The 25903-nt window shown below is 41.3% G+C and overlaps 1 protein-coding gene, 2 long non-coding RNA genes and 1 pseudogene across 3 annotated transcripts in view; 3 read left to right on the plus strand and 1 right to left on the minus strand.

Annotated features, from left to right (window-relative positions):
• LOC104848219 overlaps positions 1–7946 on the plus strand; it is a 30010-nt gene extending 22064 nt beyond the window's left edge. Inside the window, exons 3-4 of the long non-coding RNA XR_776338.1 lie at positions 7001–7131; positions 7728–7946. This is a non-coding gene — a long non-coding RNA (uncharacterized LOC104848219). The remainder of the gene's footprint in view (positions 1–7000; positions 7132–7727) is intronic.
• Srrm4 (serine/arginine repetitive matrix 4) overlaps positions 1–25903 on the minus strand; it is a 607431-nt gene that overhangs the window by 319607 nt on the left and 261921 nt on the right. The window lies entirely within an intron of this gene.
• LOC104848218 lies at positions 8834–12106 on the plus strand. Its single transcript, XR_776337.1, has 4 exons — positions 8834–9044; positions 9471–9585; positions 10915–11043; positions 11960–12106. It is a non-coding gene; the product is annotated as an uncharacterized LOC104848218 (long non-coding RNA).
• On the plus strand, positions 12133–14174 carry LOC117285684 (annotated as a pseudogene).

Consider the following 25903-nt stretch of genomic DNA (forward strand, 5'->3'; position numbering starts at 1 on the left):
TATATGAGACATATTTTCCTTTCAAAGATATAATTGATTAAAAGATTTTAAAAAATACCATGCAAACAGAAACCACATGAACACTAGAGAGGCTAGGCTAATATCAAACAAAATCTAGTTTCAAACAAAATATGTAACTGGAAAGAAAAACTTTAAAAATGATCAATTCATCAGGAACATATAACAATTATATACGCACCTAACAACAGAATACCAGAAACAGAGAACAAAAACTGATAGAAATGAAGGAAGAAACAGAACTCAATAGTAATTCACTTCAATGTTCCACTTTTACTAATGGATTGCAAACAACAAAGAAGTAGAAAATCTTAGCAACATTGTAAACAAATTAGAATGATCTTCCACTATGCAGCATGTCACTGCAAAAGGGCAGAATATACATTTTTAATTATAAATGGAACATTCTCCAAAATAGACCATATGCTACACCACAAAATAAATCTGAACAAATTTAAAAATATAAAAATAATATGAGCATGTTGTTCAGTTACAATAGAATAAAATTGAAAGTCAATAAGAGAAATGTGAGAAATTCATTCATGTATCAAATTAAACAGCCCATTTTATTCCTAAATAAACAATAGATCAAAGGAGATATACAATGAAAAATAGAAAATAGTTTGAACAAATAAAAATTTGGTCATTAAATACCAAAACTTAGGGATGTGGATAAAGCAGTGTTCGGAAGGAAATATATAGCTGTAAAATGCATATCTTTAAAAAGAATAAAGGTTTCATCAATAAAGTTAGATACTGGAAAAGAAAATCAACTTAAATCAAAGTCAATCAGAAAAAAACATGGTAGAGATTAAAGTAAAAATGAATGAACTAGGGAATAACAAAACAATAGAGAAAATCAATGAAATGAAAAACTGGATCTTCGGAAAAATCAACAAAATTGGCAAATCTTTAGCTAAGGTTCGAGGATACAAGAATAAAGTGGAAATCAATTGTATTTCCATATATTTCCAATGAACAACCTGAACATAAAATTAAGAAAATTCTATTTATAATGGTAGCAAAAGACTAAATTATAAATTTCTTGTATAAATTATACAAGAATAAAGTGGAAATCAATTGTATTTCCATATATTTCCAATGAACAACCTGAACATAAAATTAAGAAAATTCTATTTATAATAGTAGCAAAAGACTAAATTATAGAGGAATAAATTTAATAAAACAAGTAAAAAATTTATACTTTGTATAATACAAAATATTGAAAGTAATTGAAGATATAAATATATTGAAAAACACCTCATGTCGATTGACTGGATGACTTAGTGTTGTTAAGATATATTGATATCTCTGCAATTTGATCTACAGATCTAATGCAATCCCTCTCACAATTTCAAAGGACTTCTTTCTAGAAATTGGTGAACTGATTATAAACATCATATAGAATTGCAAAGCACCTAACCATAGCAAAAATAATTTTGAGAAAAAAGGAACAAAGCTGGAGAATTTATGTTTTCATTTCAAAATTTTACCACCAAACAGTAATAGACAAAAGACTATATTCCTAGCATAAGGATATGTACGTAGATCAATGGAATGAAATTCAAAATCCAGAAATAAGCCATGTATCTATGGTCAACTGATTCCAAAAAGGGTGCCAAGACCATTCAATAAGGAAAAAACAGTCTATTCCTCATACTAGACACAAAAATTAACGCAAAATGGGTCAAAGATCCTAATGTAAGATTTAAATCTGTAAGATACTTAAAGAAAAAAAACATAAGAGAAAAATATTCTTGGCTTTAGATTTGATGTTGGGTTCTCAGATGTAACACCAAAAGTACAGTCAACAAGTGAAACCTAGATAAATTAGAACTCAGCAACTTTGAAAACTTTTCTTCAACTATGTATCAAGGAAGTAAATAAACACACTACAGAATGTGAAACAATTTTATGTCACTTATCTCATAAGGGGCTTTTATCTAAAAAATATTAGGAACTCTTCTAACTTGTTAACAAAAGAACAGTTTCCATTAGAAATGGGGCAAATGGTTAGAATAGATATTTCCCTAACAATGACATCCAATAATTAATAAACACATAAAAGTATGCTCAACATCAGGGAAATGCAAACCAAAACCATAATGAGACTATTTCACACCAACCAGGATGACTGAAATGTAAACAGTCAGATATAATAATGCTGACAAGGATGTAAGAAATTGCTCCTGCATACACTGATAGTTGGGATCTAAGTAGTGTGACTGCTTTGAAAAACAGTCTGGTACTGTGCCTGGTAACTCCTCAAATGATTAAACATAGAGGTACCATGTGACGAGACAATTCTATCATCTATATCTACCAAAAAGAAATGAAAATAGATGACCACATGAAAACTTAATCAGGAATGCTTAGAGAAGCTTTATTCATAATATCAAAATGATGGAAGCAACCCAAAAGTACATCAATTGATAATGGAAAAAGAAATTGTTGTATATCCAAACAAAGTAACATTATTTGATCATAAAAAGGAATGAAGTTCTGATACATGCTATAATGTGGGTGAACTTGGCAAATACTACTCTAAGTGGAAGAAGCCAGTGACAAAAGGCCACACATTATATGATTCCATTACACAAAATGACCATATTGGGAAAATATATAGGGACAAAAAGGAGATATGTGGTAGTTAATGGCTGAAGGGGTAGAGGATTAGAAAAATAATAGCTAAAGAACATGAGTTTTCTACGTAAAGCTTCTAGAAGAACACATAGGGGAAAGCTTCATGATATTGATCTAAGCAGTCATGTTTTGGTTAAGAACCTAAAAGTACCAGCAATGAAAGCAAAAATGAACAAACAGGAGTACATCAGAGTAAGGACTTCTGCACAGCCAAGGAAATCATCACTTGATAAGGCAACTTACAGAGTAGAATAAATTGTCTGCCACCAATACATCTGATATGAAGTTAATATCCAAAATATATAAGGAACTTAAAAACTCAATAACAAGAAAACAACCTGATTTTTTAATGTGCAAAGGACTTGACTACACACTTCTCAAAAGAAAAAAAAAGCAAATGGCCAAGAAGTATATCAAAAGTTTCAAAATGATTAATAATGAGAGAAATGCAAACTAAAGCCACAATAAAGTATCAACTCAAAACATTACAATGGCTTGTATTAAAAAACAAAAGATATATGTTGGTGAGAACGTGGAAAAAAGGAAATCTTAGTACACTGTTCATAAGGATGTAAATTTATATAGCTATTATGGACTAGAGTATGGAGGTTCCTCAAAATATTAAAAATAGAGCCATTATATAATCTAGCAACTGCACTACTGGTGTATAGCTAAAGAAAATGAAATCCTATGTCAAAAGAATATCTGCATTCCTCTGTTCATTTCAGCATTATCCACAATAGCTAAGATATAGAAACAACCTAAGTGTCCATCAGTAAATGAATGGAATACTATTTGACCTTAAAAAGGAAATTCTCTCCTTGTGACAACATGGTTGAATCTACAGGACATTATGTTAAGTGAAATAAAGCAAGTATAGAGAGACAAATACAAATACATGATCTCATTTATATGTATGATGTAAAAAAATTCGGATCAGAGAGGTAGAGAGTAGAATGGTGGTTACCAGAGGCTAGGGTGTGATGGGTGTTAGGGACGTGTTCATCAAAGTTAGACACAAAAAAGAATATACTCAAGAAGTCTATTGCACAACATGGTGATTTTAGTTAATAACAACATATTGTATTCTTGAAAATGATTAAGAGCAGATTTTGTGTTCTTGCCATAAAAAATACAAGTTGTGAATATATTAACTACCTCAATTTAATCATTCCAAATCATTCCACAGTGCACATATATTTCAAAATAGCATATTACACAAGATTAAAATATACAATTTTTAATTGTTAATTTAAAAATTGACTTCAAGGTTTCTTTTTGAGGTGATAAACATTCTAAAATTAATTGTAGTGATGTTGCACACATCTGAATATACAAAGATATGCCACTTAATTGGTGAATTACAGGGTATGTAACATTTTCAACACATTTGTTGTTTTTAAGATGTTTGTTTGTGTGTGTGTGTGTGTGTGTGTGTGTGTATCTAGATCTCCTCTGATTCAAATGAATTTTTTGGATTGTTTTTCCTAGTTCCATGAAATATACTGTTGGGATTTTAATAGGGATTGCATTGAATCCATATAGCTGTTTTGGTAGTATGGCCATTTTCACTGTATTGATTCTTCCTACCCAAGAACAAGAGATGTCTTTCCATTTCCTTATATCCTCTTTGATCTCTTTTTTCAGAGTGTTTTAGTTCTCAATGTAGAGGTCTTTTATTTTGTTAGATGATTCCTAGGTATTTCATTTTTTTGGATGCTATTGTAAAAGGGATTGCTTCCCTAATTTCACTCTCAGTAAGTCTGTTATTTGTGTACAGGAAGGCTATTGATTTTTGAGTGTTGACCTTGTATTCAGTTACTCTGCTGAAAGTGTCAATTAAGTCTAGAAGTCTTTTGGTGGAGTTTTTTGGGGTCTTATGTGTAGGGTATCAAATCATCAGCAAATAATGACAGTTTAACTTCTTTCTTTCCTATCTTTATTGCTTTTATTTCTTTCTCACGTCTAATTGCTGTGGCTACTGTTTCAAAAACTATATTGAACAGGAGTGGTGACAGTGGACATCCTTGCCTTGTTCCTGATTTTAACATGAACATTTTTAGTTTTTGACTATTTAGTATGACGTTGGCCATTGGCTTTTCACAGATAGCCTTTATCAAGTTGAGATAAAGACCATCTATTCCAATTTTCTACAGGGTTTTATCATGAATGGGTGTTGAATTTTGTCAAATGCTTTTTGTGCATCTGTTGAGATGATCATATGGTTTTTGTCCATGACTCTGTTAATATAGTGTGTTACATTTATTGATTTACATATGTTGAACCATCCTTGCATCCCTGGAATAAATCCAACTTGGTCAGGCTGTATGATCTTCTTGATGATCCTCTGTATTCTCTTTGCTAGTATCTTATTGTGGATTTTTGCATCTATGTTTATTAGGAAGATTGGCCTACAGTTCTCTTTTTTGGTTGGTTCTTTCCCTGGTTTTGGAATCAAAGTAACACTTGCTTCCAGGAATGAATTTGGAAGTATAGCTTCCCTTTCAGTTTCACTGAAAAGTTTAAACAGTATTGGAAGTAGTTCTTCTCTAAATGTCTTCTCGAATTCAGCAGTGAAGCCATTAGGATCTGGGCTTTTCTTTGTTGGTACATTTTTTTGTTACACTTTCAGTTTTACTGATTGTAATTGGGGTGTTTCGAATTTTTTTATCTTCATTCAACTTTGGAAATTCATAAGTATCTAGAAATCTGTCCATTTCTTCTGTTTTCCATTTTATTAAAGTACAGATTCTCAAAATAGGTATTGATGATCCTCTGGATTTCTGCTGGATCTGTTGTGACTTCACCATTTTCATTCCTAATTGCATGGAACTGAGCCTTTTCTTTCCTCTTATTGATAAGGTTGGCTAAGGATTTATTGATTTTATTTATTCTTTTGAAAAATCAACTCTTCAATTCATTGATCTTTTGTATCGTTCTCTTAGTCTCCATTGCATTGCTTTCTGCTCTGATCCTTTATCATTTCCTGCCTTTCATTGTGTAGGTCTAGCCTACCTCACATCTCTCTTCTTGACTTTGAAAAGGTGGAGGTTGGGGAAATTCTGCTATGATAACATCAGATTAAAATTCCCAATGTTGAATGTCATAATATTGTATACCTAAAATGTACCAATAAAGCTAATGAATTTTTAAAATTTTACCATATGTCAGCAAGGAGGAAGGGCACAAATTCCTCTCCTTAAATATAGGCAATACATCCTTCCCCATAAAAGTACAATATGGAGAGGGGAAAAAGTATGACTTTATTAGTGAGAAAGTTGATAAACAATACTTCAGCCAAGTGGCCAAGTTCAACATCAACAGCCGTAAATCTTTTTGACAGATATCCTTGACATGACACTTGACCCCTGTGGTCCTCCTCCCAAAGCCCATTGCCCCATCTAACCATGAGAAAAAACACTGGACCAACTCCAATACATGGGTATCCTATAAAAATTCAACCAGTACTCCTCAAAATTTGTCAAGACATCAATAACTGTCAAGATCAAGGTCATCAACAACAAGAGAAGTCTACAAAATGGTACATTCAAAAGAAGTCTAAAGAAGATATGGCACATGATACCCAATGGAGGCACAAAACAAGAAAAGACATCAAGCCAAAACTATAAAAGTCTAAATAAACTTTAGGCTTAGTCAATAGCAATGCATAAATATTGATTTACCGTCTATAAGAAATGTACCTAGTAACTTAAGATGTTGATCACAGTTAAAACTGGGGGTGTTGGGTATATGGGAACACTCTGTACTATATTCACAAGTTTTTTGTAATTCCAATCTATCCTAAAAAATAAGCTTTATTAAGAAAATATTCTGTTATGGTTTGGATATTCTTTGAGCATGTCCCTCAAGGGTTGACATGTTGAAATTTAATCCCCACTGTGAGATTCAACTTAGTCCAACTATGCTGTTCAGAGGTGGGGCCTTTGGGAGGTGGTTAGGCTTAGATAAGTTCCTCAGGGTGGAGTCCCCATTACTGAACACTTATGGCTTTATAAGGAAGAGCAACCAGAAGACACATGCACACACACACACACACACACACACGCACATACACATACACACATGCACATTCCCTGTGTCTTTCCCCATGATCCTCATGCACAGACTTTGAAACTGTTGCCAAAATAAACCTGTTTTCTTTATAATCATCCAATCTGTGGAATTATGTTATTGGCAACACAAAATGAATTAATACACCTGGCAAAGAATATTTTTTCCAAGACAAGGACATACTCCAACAGCGAACGATATAGCTTACATCTGGAGTGGGAGCCAATCTCTGTAGTTTCTCTGAGAAATCTCCATTTTGAAATTTCAGGTGAGCACTGAATTGTAGAATTTGAAGACTAGAGGACCTTAATTAAGCAAAAGCATATTAACTTCTCTGAGGATAATTCATCGTCTGTAAAAAGGAACAGAGAACACTGATGGGCTTTCCTCAGAGATACTGTAAGTATTGTTAATACTAACAGGTGTCATTTATGAAGTATTTCCTAGGCACAATGGAAAGTACTTAGGCACCTCAATTAATTCTTATAATGCACCTATGAGATAGCAACTATTCTTATGACCATTTTACTGATAAGGAAAGTGGAGTTAGTTAGCCACGGCTATGTAGCTAAGGAACATCCAAGAAAGAAATTGATGGCTGATCACCCCAAGAGCCCATGCATCTAATCAGGATGATGGCTCCTGTAGTCAAGAGACAAGACTATACACTTAACAAGAATAGGAATTATGGTTTGGAGTTAGCAGCTGTATTCCCTTTTATTTGCTATTATAGGTCTTTCATAAATGTTTGTCAAGTGATTTAATAATGAGTAAATGAATAGATGGGTGGGAAAATTTAGGAACTACGAAGTGTATGTTTTCCTAAGTATTATCAAATGTATTTGTTATGTAGCGCATCACTCCAAAACTAGGTGGCTTCAAGTAACAATATTCATTTATTACAACTCAGAATTTCTGTGGGTCAAAACGTTGGGGTGCACCACAGTTTGGCTTGGCTGAGTGGCTCTGCTTTGGGGTCTTTCATGTGACTGCAGACAAGATGCTGACTGTAATCATCTGAAGTCTGATGCGAGCCGGAGGATCTGCTTCCCAGGTTGTTTATATCTCACATGATTGGCAAGTCGGGCCAGTCACGGGGATGACTGCGCAGCCTCACAGCACGGTGGCTGGCTTCCCCCAGAACAAGTAATTTCATAGACTGAGAAGCCTCAGTGCCTCTTATGACCTATCCTTGGAATTCACACATCATCTTCTATACATCCCATGAGGTAACCCTCATTTGACTTGGGAAGAAACTAGAAAAATACGTCAGTGCCATGGGGGTGAGGATCACCGGGGGCTGTCTTGGAGGCTATCATTACTCTCTTAGACCTGAGGCTGGAAATGGGAGTTCTCTGAATTTTTTTTCCTGATACCAGAGATTGATAAAGACACAAATATTTCACTTTTGCCCAAGACTATTTCGTTAAAACCAGCACAAACTCATGGAAGGGAAACAAAGACTCTGAGCGCACTGCGAGTTCATCCCTCGTTCTGGTCATCATTTCTGGTGATGTATCTTGATACTAAATCAGTGTCCTCCTGACCTGTGCAGTTCCTGGAGCCTACAGGAAATGTCATTATAAATTCTCATCTCTGCTCTGGTTCCCCACATAGAATATTAAAATGGTTTGGGGGGGCAGAGTCACAAAAGTGTGGTACATTGGATCAATGAGGCTAATGCTGGTAGAAATTGGTTCTGAAAAAAACCCTAGAAAATGGAAGATTTCTCGAGTCCTTTATCCTAGCAGTGCCTAATCCTCACTGCTTTTTAGAAGACCTTGTCCCCACCCTTTAGTACCCCGCCCATACCCTTTCAACCAGCACATCCCATCGTTCTAAGTTCTAGTAGGCGCAGGGTCAATCATTAACTCCGTGGTGTAAATTAAATCCTAAGGCTCCAAGTCCTGTACTCTTTTCTTGACGCCAGTTATGACTTCCATTGTAATACACCACAATGGCTCCTTTCATTAACCATCCCGAAGTGTCCAAAGAAGAAGCAGTTAGCCACAGCAGAGGATTCCACCTATGTCTCCATATCAACTTCCTTGCTTCCTCTGGCCAAAACCCAAAGCTCTACCTGAGTAACTAAAATGTAACTAAGACCTTCTACTGGTTACTTGTCCTTCCCGTACTACTTTGCGTCCTTCTTTACCCTGTCTTTTCCCTAGGAAGCTGATTGCTATGAACCACATGAAGATGCTGCCGTGTCTTCTGATTCTGAGAAGATATATTTTTGTCTTATTCCCTTCCCACCAGGATATGGCTTTGCCAATATCTGTGCACCTGTTTCTGGAAAAAGTTTCTGTCAGGTGAGCCTTCTTCCACAACCACAGGTCATAAAGTGTTCCACGTGCCCCGGGCGTGGTGGCACACGCCTGTAATCCCAGCACTTGGGAGGCTGAGGCAGGAGGATCTCTGTGAGTTCAAGACCAGCCTGAGCTAAACAGTGAGTTCCAGGTCAGTCTCAACTACATAGTGAGATGCTGTCTCAAAACAACAAACAAACAAAGTGTTCCAGAAACACTGCACCTTATCCCTTCACTGCTAACATCTCTCTTCTGATGCCATGCTTCACCATTCCATGTTGGACTCTTTATGACTGCCCCGGATCCCTTATAGTGCGTTAAGTTATTCTCAATTATCTCTTTGGGTTATGCTGTTTCCTGCTAGGAACCTGAAAAATACAGATCTCCTTCCTGGGTCCCTGTCTGTCTCCTTTTTCTCATCCTTGGCAGAAGCTGCAGGAATCTGCTCCCAAATTCCAAGCTGTAGCAGCCAAATCAACCAAGCACCAGGAGACTTTTCCAAAGTTCTAAGGCCTTGGAGATTATGCATTAGAAGGTGAACAAGGTAAATGCTTTAGGAGAGATGTGATCCAGCTGGTGGCTGTGGTGAAGTGAAGTGGGGTAAAAAATTTTCACCCCAACCTCTGCAGCTCCATCCTCTACTCAGAGAGAGGCAACTGCTGCTTTCTTCAGCCTTATTCTGCAGAGAAAAAGACTCAATAGGTACTGGAGAACGTGAATCTATATCAGAGCTTCTATATCTTTTAGGAAAGATTCCAGAACTAAAGTTAAGAGATGGCAGCATGTTAGAACCAAGTGTTGCTATGTTCCAAAATATAGCATATTAATAGTATATTTGAGGTATGTGGAGCCGACAGATTGGGACAGAACTGGCATGGAAAGGATAGTTAGATCATCACAATTCCCAGGAGCACACCACACTGTAGGGAAGGACACAGGGAGAAGCACCAGGGCTGATCAGGAGGTAGAAGCAATGAGAGAAACTCTGGGTAAGGGTCTAAATTGTGTCTTCCACAGGAAGAAATAAACAAGACAGGATAATAAAAGTTGTCTTAGAATTGCCCAGTATGAATAATTTCAGGAGACTCTGAGGTATAGGAATTACAATTAGTGGCCTGGTACCTGACCCTGGGATGATTAGAGCAGTGGCCTGGAGGTGAAGAGCTTGATAAAGGAGGTGAATGAGAGTGGAGTCTGGCAGTTGATTTGCATTTGAAAAACATGCTCAGTGAGCTAGTCATTTATTGTCTCTAGGAATTGGCTAGCCCTAGAAGGGACAGTCACGCAAAGATCGCTGGATCCTAGTCACCCTGAAAGCGCCCAGTCTCCTCTGATCTCCGAAGCTAAGTAGGGTCAGGCCTGGTTAGTACTTGGATGGGAGATCAGTGGGTCCTAGACATTTAAAATAAAACAAAACAAAACAGAAAAAAGCATGATTTATATAACCCAAGATTAATTTTCAAAGACACATGCCCCCAAAATACTGAATCTAGATTTGTCAAAAGGCAGACCATGAAGTATTTCAAATAGAGGTATATAATGTAAGGAGAGACTGCAGTTCAGGAATCTTGGTGGAATTTCTAATAGCTAGGTGTACTCTTACTAAACTGCTTATCTCTCACCTAAAATCCCAGCTTTTCATTTGTCAACCCAGCTGCAATGGACACTCTAATGTCTGGGGTTTCCCAGCATCCATTTCTCCCTGGAGCCAGTATGCCCCAATTCTTAGCCATGGTTTCAATAGACTGATGGGGACAATCAGAGTATCCCATCCTGTGGGCACAATGATTGGTCTATGTATGGTGACAATCAAGACCATTGATCACGTCTGCAGAGGCTCCTGGATAGAAAAGCCTCCTCTCTCTTTCATAAGTACTACCAGAAGAGACTGTTCCTCATTCTTTGGATAATATGCTGTGAAGAACTTGAGAAACCATTTTATGGCTGCATAAATGTGATCTGGGAGATCAAGGAAACACAAAACACCTGGATCCTTGATGCCGTAAGTTGTGCTGCTAGAATGAGGCCAGTCTACATCCTGATGCATCCCCGGACACTTTATCCACCTAGACAATCAATGACTCGGCTTCCACATCACTTGTAACATAAAGAGTATACTGTCCCACCTGAAAATCTCAGCCCCAGCAGACTGCTTACAAACCCTTCTTGCTCTTTCTAGTCCTAGAGTTTACTTTCCTCCTCTCTTATGCTTTCTCTTCCGGACACCAATCTGTGCTTGGAGGGAACTTTCCTTCCAAACACTCCATGGAACCATCTGTCTTGGTCAACTTCCTCACTGCTGAGACAAAATACCTGACACCTTCAGCTCAAGGGAGGTGGTTATTTTGGCTTATGTTTCAGTTCATGGTCAGCTAGCTCCAAAGAGGAATGGGAGAAGGGCACGGTAGAGGAAGGCTGCTCATGACATGGCAGAGAGCAAAGAGAGGAGCTGGAGAAGGAGATAAACCCTTCTAGGCCATGCCCACAGTGACCTACCTGCTCCAAGCAGACCCCACCTCCTAAGAGAAGTCAGCTATAAGTCCTCATAACCCAATCACATTCCAAAAGCCCCGCCAATGAGTGCATGAGGTTCTTGACATCACCACACACATAAGACCAGTCAGTACCTTCCTCTGGATTAAAACCCATCACTGCTGAGTAACTAACTACTACACCCATGTCCATCTCCGTCCCCTTCAACAGTCATCCTTATAGACAAAGACGGTGCCTGGGCTACTGGGATGCAAATAAGGAGACACTGCCCGAAGTTAGGAGTTGGGAAATGCATGTTCTAGTACGGTCTCTGATCTTCATCTGTTATGTGGCTGGGGCTGAGCACCCTACTGTCTCAATGTCTTTATCTTTGAAATGAGAATTGAAACAAGATTTGAGTGTTTTTTTCCATCATGTGCTTCCAGCTCCTGGGCCTCTAAGTTGCCGATTCCAGGGCCTCTACAAAAGCAGTGGGATCGACGGGGGTATAACGTCTTCTACTGTCTGCGCTCAGTTTCAGCAATGGCTGCTTAATATAACAAATAAATAAATAAATACATAAATAAAAGCTACTAGAGAAAATGATATCTGAGAGATTATGCTAATCTTTAAGACTGCCTATCAAGAAATTCTGCTTTTCTCTTCAGGCTCATGGTAGGAGTACTTATCTTCACGCCTTCAAATTTAGGTGTGTCTATTTGTTTCCTTTAGCTAATAAAATTTGAAGTAGGAATGATATGTGCCACTTTTTAGCAAAAGCTTTACAACACAGTATGCAATTCAACATATTCCTCTTTTTCCTTCTCTGATGATCATAAAACATATTAAAATGGAGCTTCCACTAGCCTACTTTCTTTGAAAAGTGCTAAGCAAAGACTACCCTCTACCCCACCCCTCCCAACCCACATACCTGCGTGACGCTTCATGAGTGAGAAATAAAGTTATGTTACTTTAAGACTCTGTGACTGGAGGTTGTCTGTTAATATAGCCATGTCTAGCCTACCCTGATTGGATACAGGTCCTTCCCAGTTTGACTTAACACATCCTTCATTTATAAGTTTTGTACATTGGACTAGTGTTAAGCACTTCACCTACTTCAGTACCAAAGTCACTTAAATCTCTCTACACCCTCAGATAGAAATCCTATTAGTGTTTACAGATAAGAAAATCGGGGCCCCAAGAAATCCAATATATTGGCCAAGTTTACACAGCTAATGAGTGACATGGTCAGGACCCAAGCCCCAAATAAAATAATTGTCTCTATTCCTCATAGGAATCGAACCCAGTTGTGTGCCAAAGCCAATTTTTGCCACCTTATGAGAGCTAACTGTGGGCATCTCCTCCCAAATTCATATTCAGGGACATCATATCAGTAGCTTGAAATCAATTCTGATGAGAATGGTTATACATCATGGAAATTAGCAAATGTTACAACCTAGGGCTTTTGTGTTTTCACTGCAGGGCCAGTTTACCAGCACACCATAGATCGGACCTGTATTATCAGAGCCAGCCAAGCTGAGTTCTATCCACTAAATTTGCTCCAAATACGTTGGGATTCCCCAAAGTGTTTTGTTGTTGTTATTGTTGATGATGAGAAAGAACTCGCAGTGAGACCAGCACCATTCAATGGAATCATGACTTGAGTTGTTGAGAACAAGCAGAGAGGAGGTACTTTGCAGGATAGCTTAAAAAGGCTACAAGAGCACTGCAGTTGGGCAGAGCACCTGAGATGTCTGAGCCTGAGGTGGCAGGCACACAGCTGATGCTCACAGACAGGCTGAGGCTGCCCATCTTTCCACTGTAGACAAGGATACAAGTGGAAAAGAGCTGCCGGTGCGGTGTTATCCTTTCACAACAGCCACATTAAGGAATCTGCTGCTCAGAAAACGTTGCCTTATGGATGAAAACATGCTTCTTGATTCCCTTGTTTTTGGCCAGTACAGAACAACATGGCTTTATATTGCAGCAGTTGAAGTTCCAGGTTCCTCCACTTTGAAGGAATGGGAGCCCAGTTTCAACCATGGAGAGGAGATTGCGGTTCTCACAAAGGGAATTTATCAGAGTGGAGAAAATCACTCTTTCCTTAGCAGGGACTTTGATGACCAAAAGGCATATTTTGCAGGCTCCACCAAAGACATAGCATCTTGATTTAAAATGGAAACACATATTTGCTAAAAAAAACATTTTTGCCTATTCCCCCACCCCCACCAAAACAGAAGCTATCCAGGAGTTACCTTGCTGCCCCGGTGCGGCATCTACAGAATCAAACTATCCTGCATTCTCATGAGCATCTCACTGCCAATGAGCCAGAAGCCCTGAAGATGCACACAGACTATGCAGCTAGGTTCGTAGGCCTGGAGGTGAAAAACAGACTGGATTTCTGTGATGTGTTTGTGAACCTAGCAGAAAGAGACATCATCACTGCCCCATTCGCAAAGGATCGCCTGACAATGGGCAGGCTGCACAAAGATAAGTCGGACAACCAGGGTATACAGGACGTTGCCCTAAAAACAAAGGAAATCTTCACCAGCCTAGCACCAATTTTGGAAGTTGTGAGGATGAGGAAATCGAGTCCTCGATTTGGCAGCATTAAAGCAACAATGATTTCCACCAGCAACAGAAAACCTCCTTTACCATTGAGCAGCAGCCAGACAAATGCTGAAAATACGACTGAGACATAGTGTCTAGCTGGTGACCGTTACAAAGTTCTGCTTTCATTCTGATTGCCCGTGAACTGTGCAAAATGCTGTAAATAACAGAGTAAATGCTATACTTTTAATAATTCATTGGAAAGTCTTAAGATTTGGCTTGAAGGGCTGGGGTTTAGCTCAGTGGTTCCGCCACCTGACTTGCAAGCGCAAGGAACAGAGCTCGATACCTGGTACAAAAAAGGAGGAAAAAGATTTGACCTGGAAAACACTAAAACATATGCAAACATTTGTGACTTTCTCCCAGCTGATTAGTGTCCCACCTGCTATCAGACTTGGACAAGGCGCCGTGAGAGTGCATCTGGCATTATGAACCAGCTGATGCCCTGGAGGAAGAGCAAAAGTTCTGAGTCCCATGCAGACTACAGCACATGTGAAAGCCTTTACTTCAACTTCCTGTTTGTCTCATTGTGTAGCTGTACACTAATGGTTCATCTTCAGAAAGCTGCCTGAAATGTTGCTTGTATTCTTCCAGGAAGAACTTTAATTCCTCCTGAGGAACTGTACTTTCTGAGCCAAACTGCTAAGTTTTCTACAGAACTGTCTACAAGATCGTTCAAGAGATCTTGCAGTTGCTCTCTTGTTCAAGGAATTTTTTTTCTTAGCCTTCAGACATTTGCCTATGAGAGTTCTGCATAGACTTTATACTTGAGTGGACAACTTTAATAATCCATATTTATCCTGCTGCACAAGTAAGCACTTGGTCAACTGAAGCCTTTAGCACTCTTCAGTTAACCCTGCTGCTAGCACTGTTCTTTGGAAAAGATGCCAATCCACGTACTGGAGAGTAAAATAGAAGCTCCCTTGGAATAGGAATGCCTGTAGGACTGAAGCAATGACTTTATATAATCAACTTTTTCCAGGGGCCAAAGCCAGAGAATGTCTTCACACAACTTGAATCATTTCACCGCCTATTGAGGTGACTCTTCTTGTTCAGCTCTGCGCCATTTTTATAATTAGAGACCTTAAAATTGCCAACTAAGCATGGATGCTTACATCGTGTACTCACTATTTCATTATGGATATTCATATTAATTATGTATATTCGTATTAATTATGAAAGGTTACTTTTCATTCAGTCCCATTGTCCTTTGAAATTTTACCTGGAAATATGTTTGCAAAATAATTATCTTAACTGATTTGGGGGGGGGTGTTAAATGTTTGTTAGGTAAAAATAAAAAGTACCTTTTCCCGTTCCTTCCTAGGGTTGGGGTGAGAAGGACCTGAGATGAGACGTTTACTGAGGCCAACAATTGAGAATGAAGTCTGTTTATAAACACAAAACAAAAAAGGCTACAAGAATAAGAGAAAGGAAAAAAATCCAGGGGCAGAAAGAAGAGACTTTCAGTAAGGGAAACAGACTCTTTAATCTTTGAGTACACATTTTGTTAAGTCTGCATAATGCATGAAAAGCTGGAACGTCCCAGGGACAGCTGGAGTTCAGGGCAGAAGATCAAGTTGACAAGTTGGCTCTGGGGTAAAACAACAGGGTGGGGGCTTGCCTGGAGGCACGGATCTGTGAGTCTGTGTTTACAGAGCTGCAGCAGAAGCTGGCTCTGCCCATCCACCACCCCCACTAGGCTTCCCCCACTGCCCAGTTTTCCCCGAGGGACTTTGGAACCTAGAGCCACAAGGATGCCCCAAGTCGGGTTCTGGCTGCTGTGCCCACAGATCCTGACCACTGAGCTCAGTTTTGGAGGTGAAAGATGATAGCATCTCTGCCACTCCTAGGCAGAGTGACCTTGGGCAAATGCCCCCCCATCTAAGCCTCAGTTTGGTCTTCTGTAAAGTGGGGCTGATAGGAGTTCCTAATTCATTGGGAAGTACTGCACAGTGCCTGGAATGTAGTGAATGCTTAATAAATGATGGTGATCTACTTTTACTACTGCAGTTATTACAGCTAATAGTGTCAAACACATTCTGAAAGCTTTGTTTAAAATAACTCCTTTATTCTTCACAGTTATGAGGTACATACTATTAATAGCCCATCTTCTAGATTGCAAAGGTAGGAGAAGCATTTGCCCAAAGTCACAGTTGCATGGTGGACAGCAAGTTACTGAACCTCCAATCAGCATCAAACACTGTATAAACTCTATCTTGGCCACAAGGACACAATTTTAAGAGGCAGAGCTTATTGTTCCCATTTTAAAGATGAAGGCACAGAGGTTCAGAGAGTCCAATGACCTCACTTCAGGACACCACACCAGTAATCAGCAAAAGTAGACATCAAACGTGGATAGGTCATTTTTGCCTTATAGTGCTGGTTTCGTTCACTCAGCCTTCGTTCCCAGAAATAGAAGCAGTCACTCTTATTAAGGCTGGTTAACATTAATCTGGTTATTAAAACATGCAAGACACTAGGCTGAGAAGTCTATAGGCCTCCTCTTATATAACTGTACAACAGCAACAGGAGGTAGACATTTTTGCCCATTTCACAGTTTAAGAAACTGACGCACGGGAAGCTCACACCTGATCAAGGTCACAGCTAGATCTGGCAGAGTTGGGGTATGATCCTAACCACTCTGACTATGGAGCCTCTTCACACTGGGACAGGCTGTCTTTATTCTGTTGAACTACAGGGTTTCCTCATCCTTGCTCTGCCACGAACACCTCAATCCCCTCCGCAGCTCCCTGTGTGCAGTTTCTGATTAGGTTTTGCAGGAGGGTGGGAGAGGGAGACTCGAGGACTGGAGAGTGGAGGGCAGCTAAGTGGAAGAGGGACAAGTTTGGAGCTAAAACCGACGGACAGAAAGCTAGACCAACAGGTGGCCAGGCCAGGCCTCCCTCCTCCATGTCCCTCCCGTCCCACAGAAGGAATAGCAGGACATCCCGGACCTGTCTCAGAAGTCAGAGAACTGCCGGTAAAGCAGACACAGAAGGAAAAAAAAAAAAAAAACCTCTGTCTCTCTAGAAACAGAGACAATATCCCCGTGCTCCTGGCCTCTCTTCTCTGACTAGAGGGGACTTGGGCTGAGGAGCGGCAAAGGCCAGAGGGAAGCCTCTCCCTGGCTAGAAAGATTTATTAAAGCAAAACCTCCTAGCAAACTGAAGGGGCTGCTGGGCAGCTGAACTTCTGGGAAGAGTCTAGAAGTCAAGCTGGGGCTGGAGAAACACTTGGGTCCATTAACACCACCCTTCTCTTTGTGCAACGTCAGCCTGGGGGTGGCCCAGAGCCAGGACTCCCACCCAAGGAGGAAATTCCACGTCTCCTGGAGGTCTGGATGGATTCCAACATGGGGAGAAATCAGTCTGGCAGGGACCTCACCCTCTGGGACCTCCAGACACGTTCAGGGTGACAGCTGCTTATTGCTACTTCTCTTGCTTACATGCTTCAAATGACCTCTTGGGGCCAACACGAAACCCTGAAATTTCTCACGTGCACCTTGGCACCCTGAGCCATCTCACATGCCCACCTTCCCATGTCTTCTCACATGTGTGTGACATTGTTCCAAAAACCCTGCCCCCACACGCAGTGCCCTGCCTAACCCAGGCTGTCTTTCCTCTCCTGGACTTGGCTCAGGCTGGGCACCTGCCTAGAACACGTTTTTCCTGTCCCCTCTCATTTGCTACTTGGAGAACCCTAATCATCCTTTAAGATTCTCCTTGAGAGCCAGGTGTGATGCTGTGCATCTGTAATCCCAGCACTCTAGGAGGCTGAGGCAGCAGGATCTCAAGTTTAAGCTCATCCGAGGCAACTCAGTGACTTAGCTAGAACTTGTCTCAAAAATAAAAAGTTGCTGGGGATGCAAGTCAGTGCAGGGGTCCTGCGTTCAATCTGCAGCATCCCCTCCAGAACAAAATGATTTTCCCTGACTTCCCATGCTTTGTCTCCTCCCTTGTACCTGATTAGACATTGTTGGAGGACATAAGTCTAAAATGGTATCAGCAGGGACTTTTTCCTTCAAAGGTCCTGGGTAAAACTTTTTGCTGGCCTCTTCCTACATTCTGACGGTTCCTGACAATCCTTGGCATTCCTTAGGTGGCAGCTACGTTATTCCAGTCTCTCCCTTGGTCTCCCACAGTTGTCTTCCCTCCCCATGTCTCTGTATCGTTACACACCCTGCCTAGAAGGACATCCTGTTAATGTCCTATAAGAACTAACCCACTTTAAGGTCATTTAGGTCGATTACATCTGTGAAGATCTTAGTTCCAAATAGGTCGCCTTATGAAGTTTCAAGGTGCGTGTGAGATGAGGAGTGAACACTATTCAACCAGTACAGCCAGTTTATGAATGGGAAGAGTCCTGTAGGCTGGAAAGTCCAAAGAAAACTTTGTTCAAATGTTTGAAGAGGAGCTGAGTTCCTGAGGTTGACTACTGTTTACACCAGAGAGAATAATCAGAGAAGGTATGCTTATTGGGGTTTTAGCTGGAGCTAACAGCCAACGGTGGGGTATCTTCTCCAGTCTGTTCTAGCTTGTGCCTAACAATAATCTTTCTCAAGGTCCCATAACTCCACCCGATTGCTTTCCCCACTTAAAACAATCTGGCAGCAGGAGAGAGATACTCAACATCTTAAAGCAGAACCCATTAGCTAATAAAACTGAAAGTAATAATGTGTCACTTTGAAAGTATGAGCTGACATGTCTCTCAAGAATTTTTCTATTCTAGCAATAACACTGAGCTAGTTCATTCTCTCCCTCTCCCTCCACCCCTCCCTCTTTCTCCCTTCCTTCCTCCCTCCCTCCTTTCCTCCCTCTCCTGTGTATTTGCAAACAATAAATGTCAAGTTATCTCAGGAGTATTAAGTGCCCAAGTGGCCCATGTAGTTGGAGAAGGTAGATTATTACTTCCAAAAACCAAGGAGAAAAAAAAAAAAAAAAAAAAGCCCAGAGTACAGCAGCAAGTAACAGTGTCAGGCACTTGGAGGCTCAAATGTCAACTTTGTTATTAATGACTTGTGACTTTGTGACTTCTTGAGCCTCAACTTTCTCATCAGCAAAATGGGGATAATAATCACACCACTCTCCCTGGCTTGTTTTCAGATGCAATGATACGATAAAGGTGCTATGCTGGCTACAGAGTAAAGACCCGAATGATTTTTTTTAATATTGTTAGTAATTATATTACTCATATAGGTCTGGAACATGATACATTTGTATTTTAAAACAAACCAAATAGGATCTAATTCAGGAGTCATGGTTTCCAGCTTAAAAGAGATAGTCATAAAATCAAAGAAAAAATATATCAGTACAACTCAGCATGCATTTCCTAAGTATCTGTTTAAAATGCCTAAAACCACAACGAACCTGAGAGAGTGAGGACCCCCAGGACCCAGACTGGTCTCAAATATCACAGTCTCAAGCAAAGAAGTCAGAGCTCCTCAGAAAGATCTCTGCTTCTTGCTTTGAACACAAACTATAGGAGGACTTGAAAATTTTACCACACCCAGGGGTGAGAAACCTGTTGTTCTGCTAAGGTCACTTACAAAAGACCCAAAGGCCAACTATAATAGTCCCCCACTAGCCAGACATGGGGTAATCTGAATCAAAGCAAGAATGCAATGGAGTTAAGTACCTCAAATATATTAAAGGATCCATGAATCCACAATGATAAAAAAAAAAAAAACCTAACTCAGTTATTTCATTAAGTCCTCCTTGCTTCAAGGCTGTGAAGGAATTTCTAATTATCTTTATGTCTCAATGGTGACTCAGAGAGGTAAAGTTCCCCATCCAGAAGTGCACAGCGTAGAATTGAAGGAGCTGGAATTCCAAACTGGATCCGTGACATTCCAAACATTCCCTGCACTATCCCCACCACAGCAGGAATGGGGATGCATGTGAAAAAAATGGTGAGAATAGCAAACTATTAAAGTTTTACCCCGCTGTCTCTTAGTCCCTGGTTATAAGTAAGCAACAGATGTTGGAGGTTGAGTGTGTGGCGTGATATATATGTGAAATGATAATGATGAACCAATCATAACCACTCTTGTGAAAAGCCACAAGGGCCATAAAATGGTCTTTGGTTTTAAAGTAGGAACAAGCAAGCTGTTTCTAAGACGTTTCCTCATTCATGTCCACACCTTCCCATCCTCAGACCAAAGATTTTCAGAAAGTAGCCTGAGAATCATTGCTACCCATCACCTCGAGTACTATTGAAAAATGTAGATAGCGGGGCTCCGTCTCAATCCTAAATTGATCACTGGTGGGCAGGGCCCTGCAATCAGTATGTTTAGCTAAGCTACCTAGGAAGGATGTTAGATTATCACAGTTAGAGAAACACAACACTCCGCCCACTCTCTGACATCTTGAACCTTCTTACCTCCACCTTCCTCGTTTAACCTTCTTTGCATTTCAGCCAGGGTGATATTTTCCCCCCTCACCAACATGGGGATTGAACCCAGGGCCTCCGTATTGAGCTACCGCCCTAGCTCTTCCTTGTTAACAAACAATCCTTGACCCAGATTGGGGAGGAAACCAGAAAGAACCCAGGGCTAGAGAGAGATCAGAAGACCTCAGTGGCTTTACTACTGAGTAACTGTGTGACCTCAGGCAAAGCATGGCCTCTCCAAGGGCCTCAGTTTCCAGGCCTGAAGAATAGATAGTGACGATCCCTAGCATACAGGATCAACTGAATAATATTATAAGCATGCTGCGGCCATGTAATTTCTAAGGGAAGCAGCTTGTCCGAATTCTCCGTAATGGTGGGATATTTCAAGCCTTATAGTAGGTAATCAATGAGAGAACACCTAGGGAGAGATTGATTCAACTCAGAGTCACTTTGTACAAACAGCCTCCTAGGAGTGGAACGGCCTGTGGATGCTGATGGGAGAGGGGAGGGAGGGGGCCATGCCTTTTACTGTGCCCTCCCCAGAAGTTGCCAAATTCCGAGACTTCAGCCTGGAGAGACAGCCTCATTCGGTCCCCGGAAAAGACAGGAGTACCCCCGCTAGCTCCAGCTCTACTATCAATTCTTCCTTCTGAATTTGGTACCATCAAGGGCAAAGACAGCATCTGTCCTGCTACAGCTTTCTCTCCAGAGGGCGGGAAGATCTGGCCCATGGTGAATGCTAACGGGTGGAAGAAGGTTCTCCTGCTTTGGTCTGTCTGTCTGTCTTCTTTGTCTCTGATTTAATGTCTCTGCCTCAGCTGCCCCCTTCATGTCCTTTCGCTGTGTTGTCTCTCTGCCTCTCCTCCTCCTTTGTCTCTACCCTGTCTCCTCTCTCCTTCTCTTGTCCATCTCCCCTCTCTCCTCTCCTTCTGGCCTCTGTCTCTTCCTCATTCCTGTCTCTTTCGTGCACACCAGACTGGCTTTCTTTGTCTTCCTCCTTCTCCCGTTGCCTGGTAACCACCCTCCTCACCAGGCCTGCAGAAACCATAGCAACGGGCAGTCTGGAGATTCAACCATTCATCTCCCTTTTGTCCCTTGCTTTTCTGCCATGGTGCTGCGCACATGGACGCTCCAATTACAGGTACTTGGGCCCCATTCAGGGCAGAGCTGACTCCTGGGCAGAGAAGCTGCTGCGAGCTGTGGCATACGGAGTTTTTATGCCCCCTCGGGTACGTCCTGCAGTGCTCAAGGACAACAGGATCTACAAACTTGTGCTCAAACACTAGGTTGTCAGGCGGTGGCAGGGGAGGGAAGGAGGAGTCAGAAGTGCCCCAGAGATGGACAGACAGACTTCCTGACCCAAGAGTCCCCAGGTGAGAAGCCAGAGACCAGAAGAGCAGCTGGTGGGAAGGCAGAGTGCTTAATGCACAGGCCTTACCCTGCCACTGCTGGCTGACAGTCCCTGGGACTCTGACCTTCCCTCCGTTCCACCAGACATAGGTCATTTTCAAGCCACTGAGGCTTTGCACACACTAGTCTCTCTGGACCAACCACCTCTTCTCTGCACCTTAATACTCCCACCCTGGCCTCGTCTCCTTGCTCTGAATGGATAGTGTATTTGTCTCTAAGCAAAGCAATAACTAATTACCAGTAATGGGGGTAACCTGAGCATCAGACATTTATTGACTCACACTTTTAAAAGCTAAAAGTTCAGCAACAAGGTGTGGGCAGGCCCACGCTCTCTGGAGGCTCTGGGGGCAGACCCTTTCTTGCTCTCCCTAGTTTCTGCGGGCTGACAATAATCCCTGGCATTCCCTGGCTCACAGATGCATTCCTTCCCTTCCATCTCCACCTGCACGGTCACATGACCTTCTTTCTGTGTCTCTGTCCAAATTTTTCTCTCCTTGGAGGAACAACAGTTTTCAGAAAAACCCCATCCTAATCTAGGATGACTTTGCCTTAACTTGATTACATTAGCAAAAGCCCAACTAAAGCCGTATTCTGAGGCTCCAAGTAGACATGAATTTAGGGAGAAGGGGGCACTACGCAACCTAGTTTTGATGGTTATTTCTCCTCCAGACTGACTAATATACGGTGTACTCTCTCCGAACCTTTACTCACCACTCTGCCCTCTAGTGCCCAGAACGATCTCTATTTCGTGAATGAACGAGCAAGGGAGAGGAGCTTCACTTCCATAAAACTCAGCACTCCTTGACCACAAAATGGGAAGAGCAGCATCACTTCAAAAGACCATTCAGGAGGACCCCATGCCTGTCACGTAAAGAATGTACAAAAGTCAGGGACCGTGCGTGTTACCAACTGTAACTACTGTAAAAAAAATCACCACAAACTCTCTGGCATAGAAACTATAAAAATCCTTTCAAAGTTCCAGAGGACAAAGGCCCAAAATCAAGATGTTAACAAAGCCATGATCTCTCCAAAGTCTCCAGAGGAGAATCCTTTCTTGCCTCTTTCAGAACCAGGTAGTAGCTCCAGGTGCCTCCAGATGTATAGCTATATCACTCCAAGCCCTGGCTCCATCTTCCCATGGCCTTCTCCTGTTCTCCGCCTTCTCTTCCAAAAGGACACTTGATATTGGGTTTAAATAACCCAGAATCTTCTCATCTTGAGGTCCTACTTATACCTGCAAAACCCCTTTTCCAACTAATGTTATATTCACTAATTTCAAGGATTTGATGTGGACCTATCTTTTAAAGGCCACCATTCATTGACTAACATGATTATTATTTCTATCATTAAGGCATAAGCTCCAACTGCTGACAATTTATATTCAATCAATATTTATGAGGACCAAGTATTTGCAATTCTGAAATTTGCTGATTTTTATTTAATTTTCCCAATGACCCTGAGAAGGTAGATACTGCTGTTTCCGTTTTAAAGTTGAAGCAAATGAGGCAAGACAGATGGGCTAATTTTCCCCCAAGTCGCAAACTTAGTAAGGGAGCAGCATCCTCAAAGACACCCTGCCCCTCTCAAATCTATGGTTGCTGCTGTATATAACACATAGCCTAGTGTATGCATGCACAAGTCACTCCTCTGCCTGATGCCATTTCGTCTGCACCCACTGCCCAGACCTAACCATCCTTCGGTTTCCTTCTGGCTGAATGTTACTTCTTCAGGAATCTCTTCTGAGTTGTGGTAGGATTCCTTTCCATGATTTCCAAAGCATCCTTTGCTTTTTACTCTGCATCCATCTGTGTTTTCTTCCTCTGAACTATAAACTCCTTGAGGGTGAAAGCTGAGTGTTGCTCATTACTGGACCATCACAGCTTAACGCCAATCATCGGGAACCAAGAGTTTCCTCCTTACTGATTGAAATGCTTTGATATGTATGGTGGAATTGTCATGGACTTATTCAACCAAAACATACCAACAGCAAAATACAATGATGGTGGTCCTGATGACAATGATGATCACTTGTTTGAGACCAAAGTCCTGGTTTAGACTAATGTTTACTTGCTCCTAGGACTCAAGTAATTGCAAAGTTTCAAGACTGAGTAATTGGCAAAATCCTGGTGCCACTAATATAACTCAAGAGATCGAGATGTGTGGACCAATGCTTACCAAATATTAATGTGCACAAGTCAACCCAGGACTTGTGAAAAATGCACATCTTGATTCATTCATTCTGTGGCAAGGCCCAAGATTCTGCATCTGCAAGCTCACAGGTGGTGCTGATGCAGCTGACCCTGGAGCACACCTGAGAATCAAGGCTGGTGCCGATTTGAGGGAGAGGCTGAAGAAGAGTTCGACTTAGGAAATGCTGAGTCTGAGTTGCTGAAGCGATTCTCCAATGACTATTTCAGTGAGGCAGTTGAAACACAGGACTTGGAGAGAGAGAGAGAGAGAGAGAGAGAGAGAGAGAGAGAGAGAGAGGGAGGAGAGAGAGAGAGAGAGAGAGAGAGAGAGAGAGGCAGGAACTGCAGAATCTGACATGGCATCTTACACAGGATGTGGGTGAGCTTCTATGTGAGTGAGGGAGAAACAGAGATATTTGGGGATTGTCCGCACTTGGGAGAAGTACAAAAGAGAAGTAGGAATGGAGCTGTCGGAGAGAGAAAAAACTGGATGGCTCTGTCTCAGGACAGTCAGTGGCTGCAGAGGACAAATTGAGCCAAGAATTTGCTAATGGAATTTATGACCTTGACAAAAAGGTTTCACTAGAATGTAGGAGTGCTTAGCACATGCTACTGATCCCTGGCCCACATAACTTTGGCCCTGTTAATTCACCTGCAGCTGTGCCAGGTAACACCCACATGCAGAAGGCTGCCACCTTGGGCACTGTGTCTTGTCTGTCTTCCAAACCTGATCAGTCTCTCCAGATCCCAAGTAGCCTGCTTAGTCTCAAGGAGTCTCAACTCAGTGTGCAGGGGAGTTAACATCCTGGGGGAAATTCTTAAACCCAGTGAGGATGTGGCTAGATAAAGATCCTATTCTCTCAGTCTTCTAGGGAGGTGATTCTGAAGTCTGGTTTCTCAGCATAATTAAGCTCCCATTGCCCACAATGGCAATCAACTCACTAACCTGCTTTTCTTTTTACTAGCTTTTCTCTCTTTCCTATCTTACTTTTCTAATCTTTTCATTACCTTTCTTGAGATGACCTCCCTAAGAAATGATTTGCATTCAAGTCTTCATCTCATGGTCTGCTTTGGGGACCATGACAGTAAGTAAGCATATTGCAAGAGTGTAAGTGAGGACAGATACAAGAAACAAGGACATTAACACGGAAGCAGAGGCCTTTTAAAGTAGCCTTGTAAATAGTCCCACATCCACCAGTCCTGGCAAGTTAGGATCAAAACCAGGCAAGTGATCAGAATCACACATCTTTCATCAGTTGAGGGAAGCCTTTGGGGGCAATCCATGAGTGCCCTCATGAGCTACCATCACCATCAATAATACTCATAAAAATACTTCATTTAGCCCAGACTAAAGAGCAGACATTGTCCAGGAAATGGACAAAGCATGGAGGAGAGGGTAAAGTTAGCCTTGTTTTTGTTTGGTTCCCATCTCTGGAGAGCGTCTCTGGGCGCAGCTGAGGTTGCTGCTATATATAACACCCAAGCACAACTAATAAAACTGATTGTAAAGCACTTTGCAGATCCAAAGTGCCACATAAATGCTAAATAAGAAAATTAATCTTAGCTACAAAGAACTCACGTTGTAAGACTGGAGTGGTTTTGAGACTTTGCCAGGGGAAGGGGGTGCGCACCATCTCTCACTCCCACTCTTTCTCTTCACTCTCCCTCCCAGCACTGTGTGCATGCACACTTCTGAGCAGCATGCAGAGCTTGTGTACCACACACACACACACACACACACACAGATAAGCCAGACTGCAACCCAGACCCTTCATCACCATGCATATACACCCA

The sequence above is a fragment of the Fukomys damarensis genome, unplaced genomic scaffold, assembly GCF_012274545.1.
Source record: "Fukomys damarensis isolate Sample0158 unplaced genomic scaffold, DMR_v1.0_HiC HiC_scaffold_12, whole genome shotgun sequence".
Classification (NCBI taxonomy): domain Eukaryota; kingdom Metazoa; phylum Chordata; class Mammalia; order Rodentia; family Bathyergidae; genus Fukomys; species Fukomys damarensis.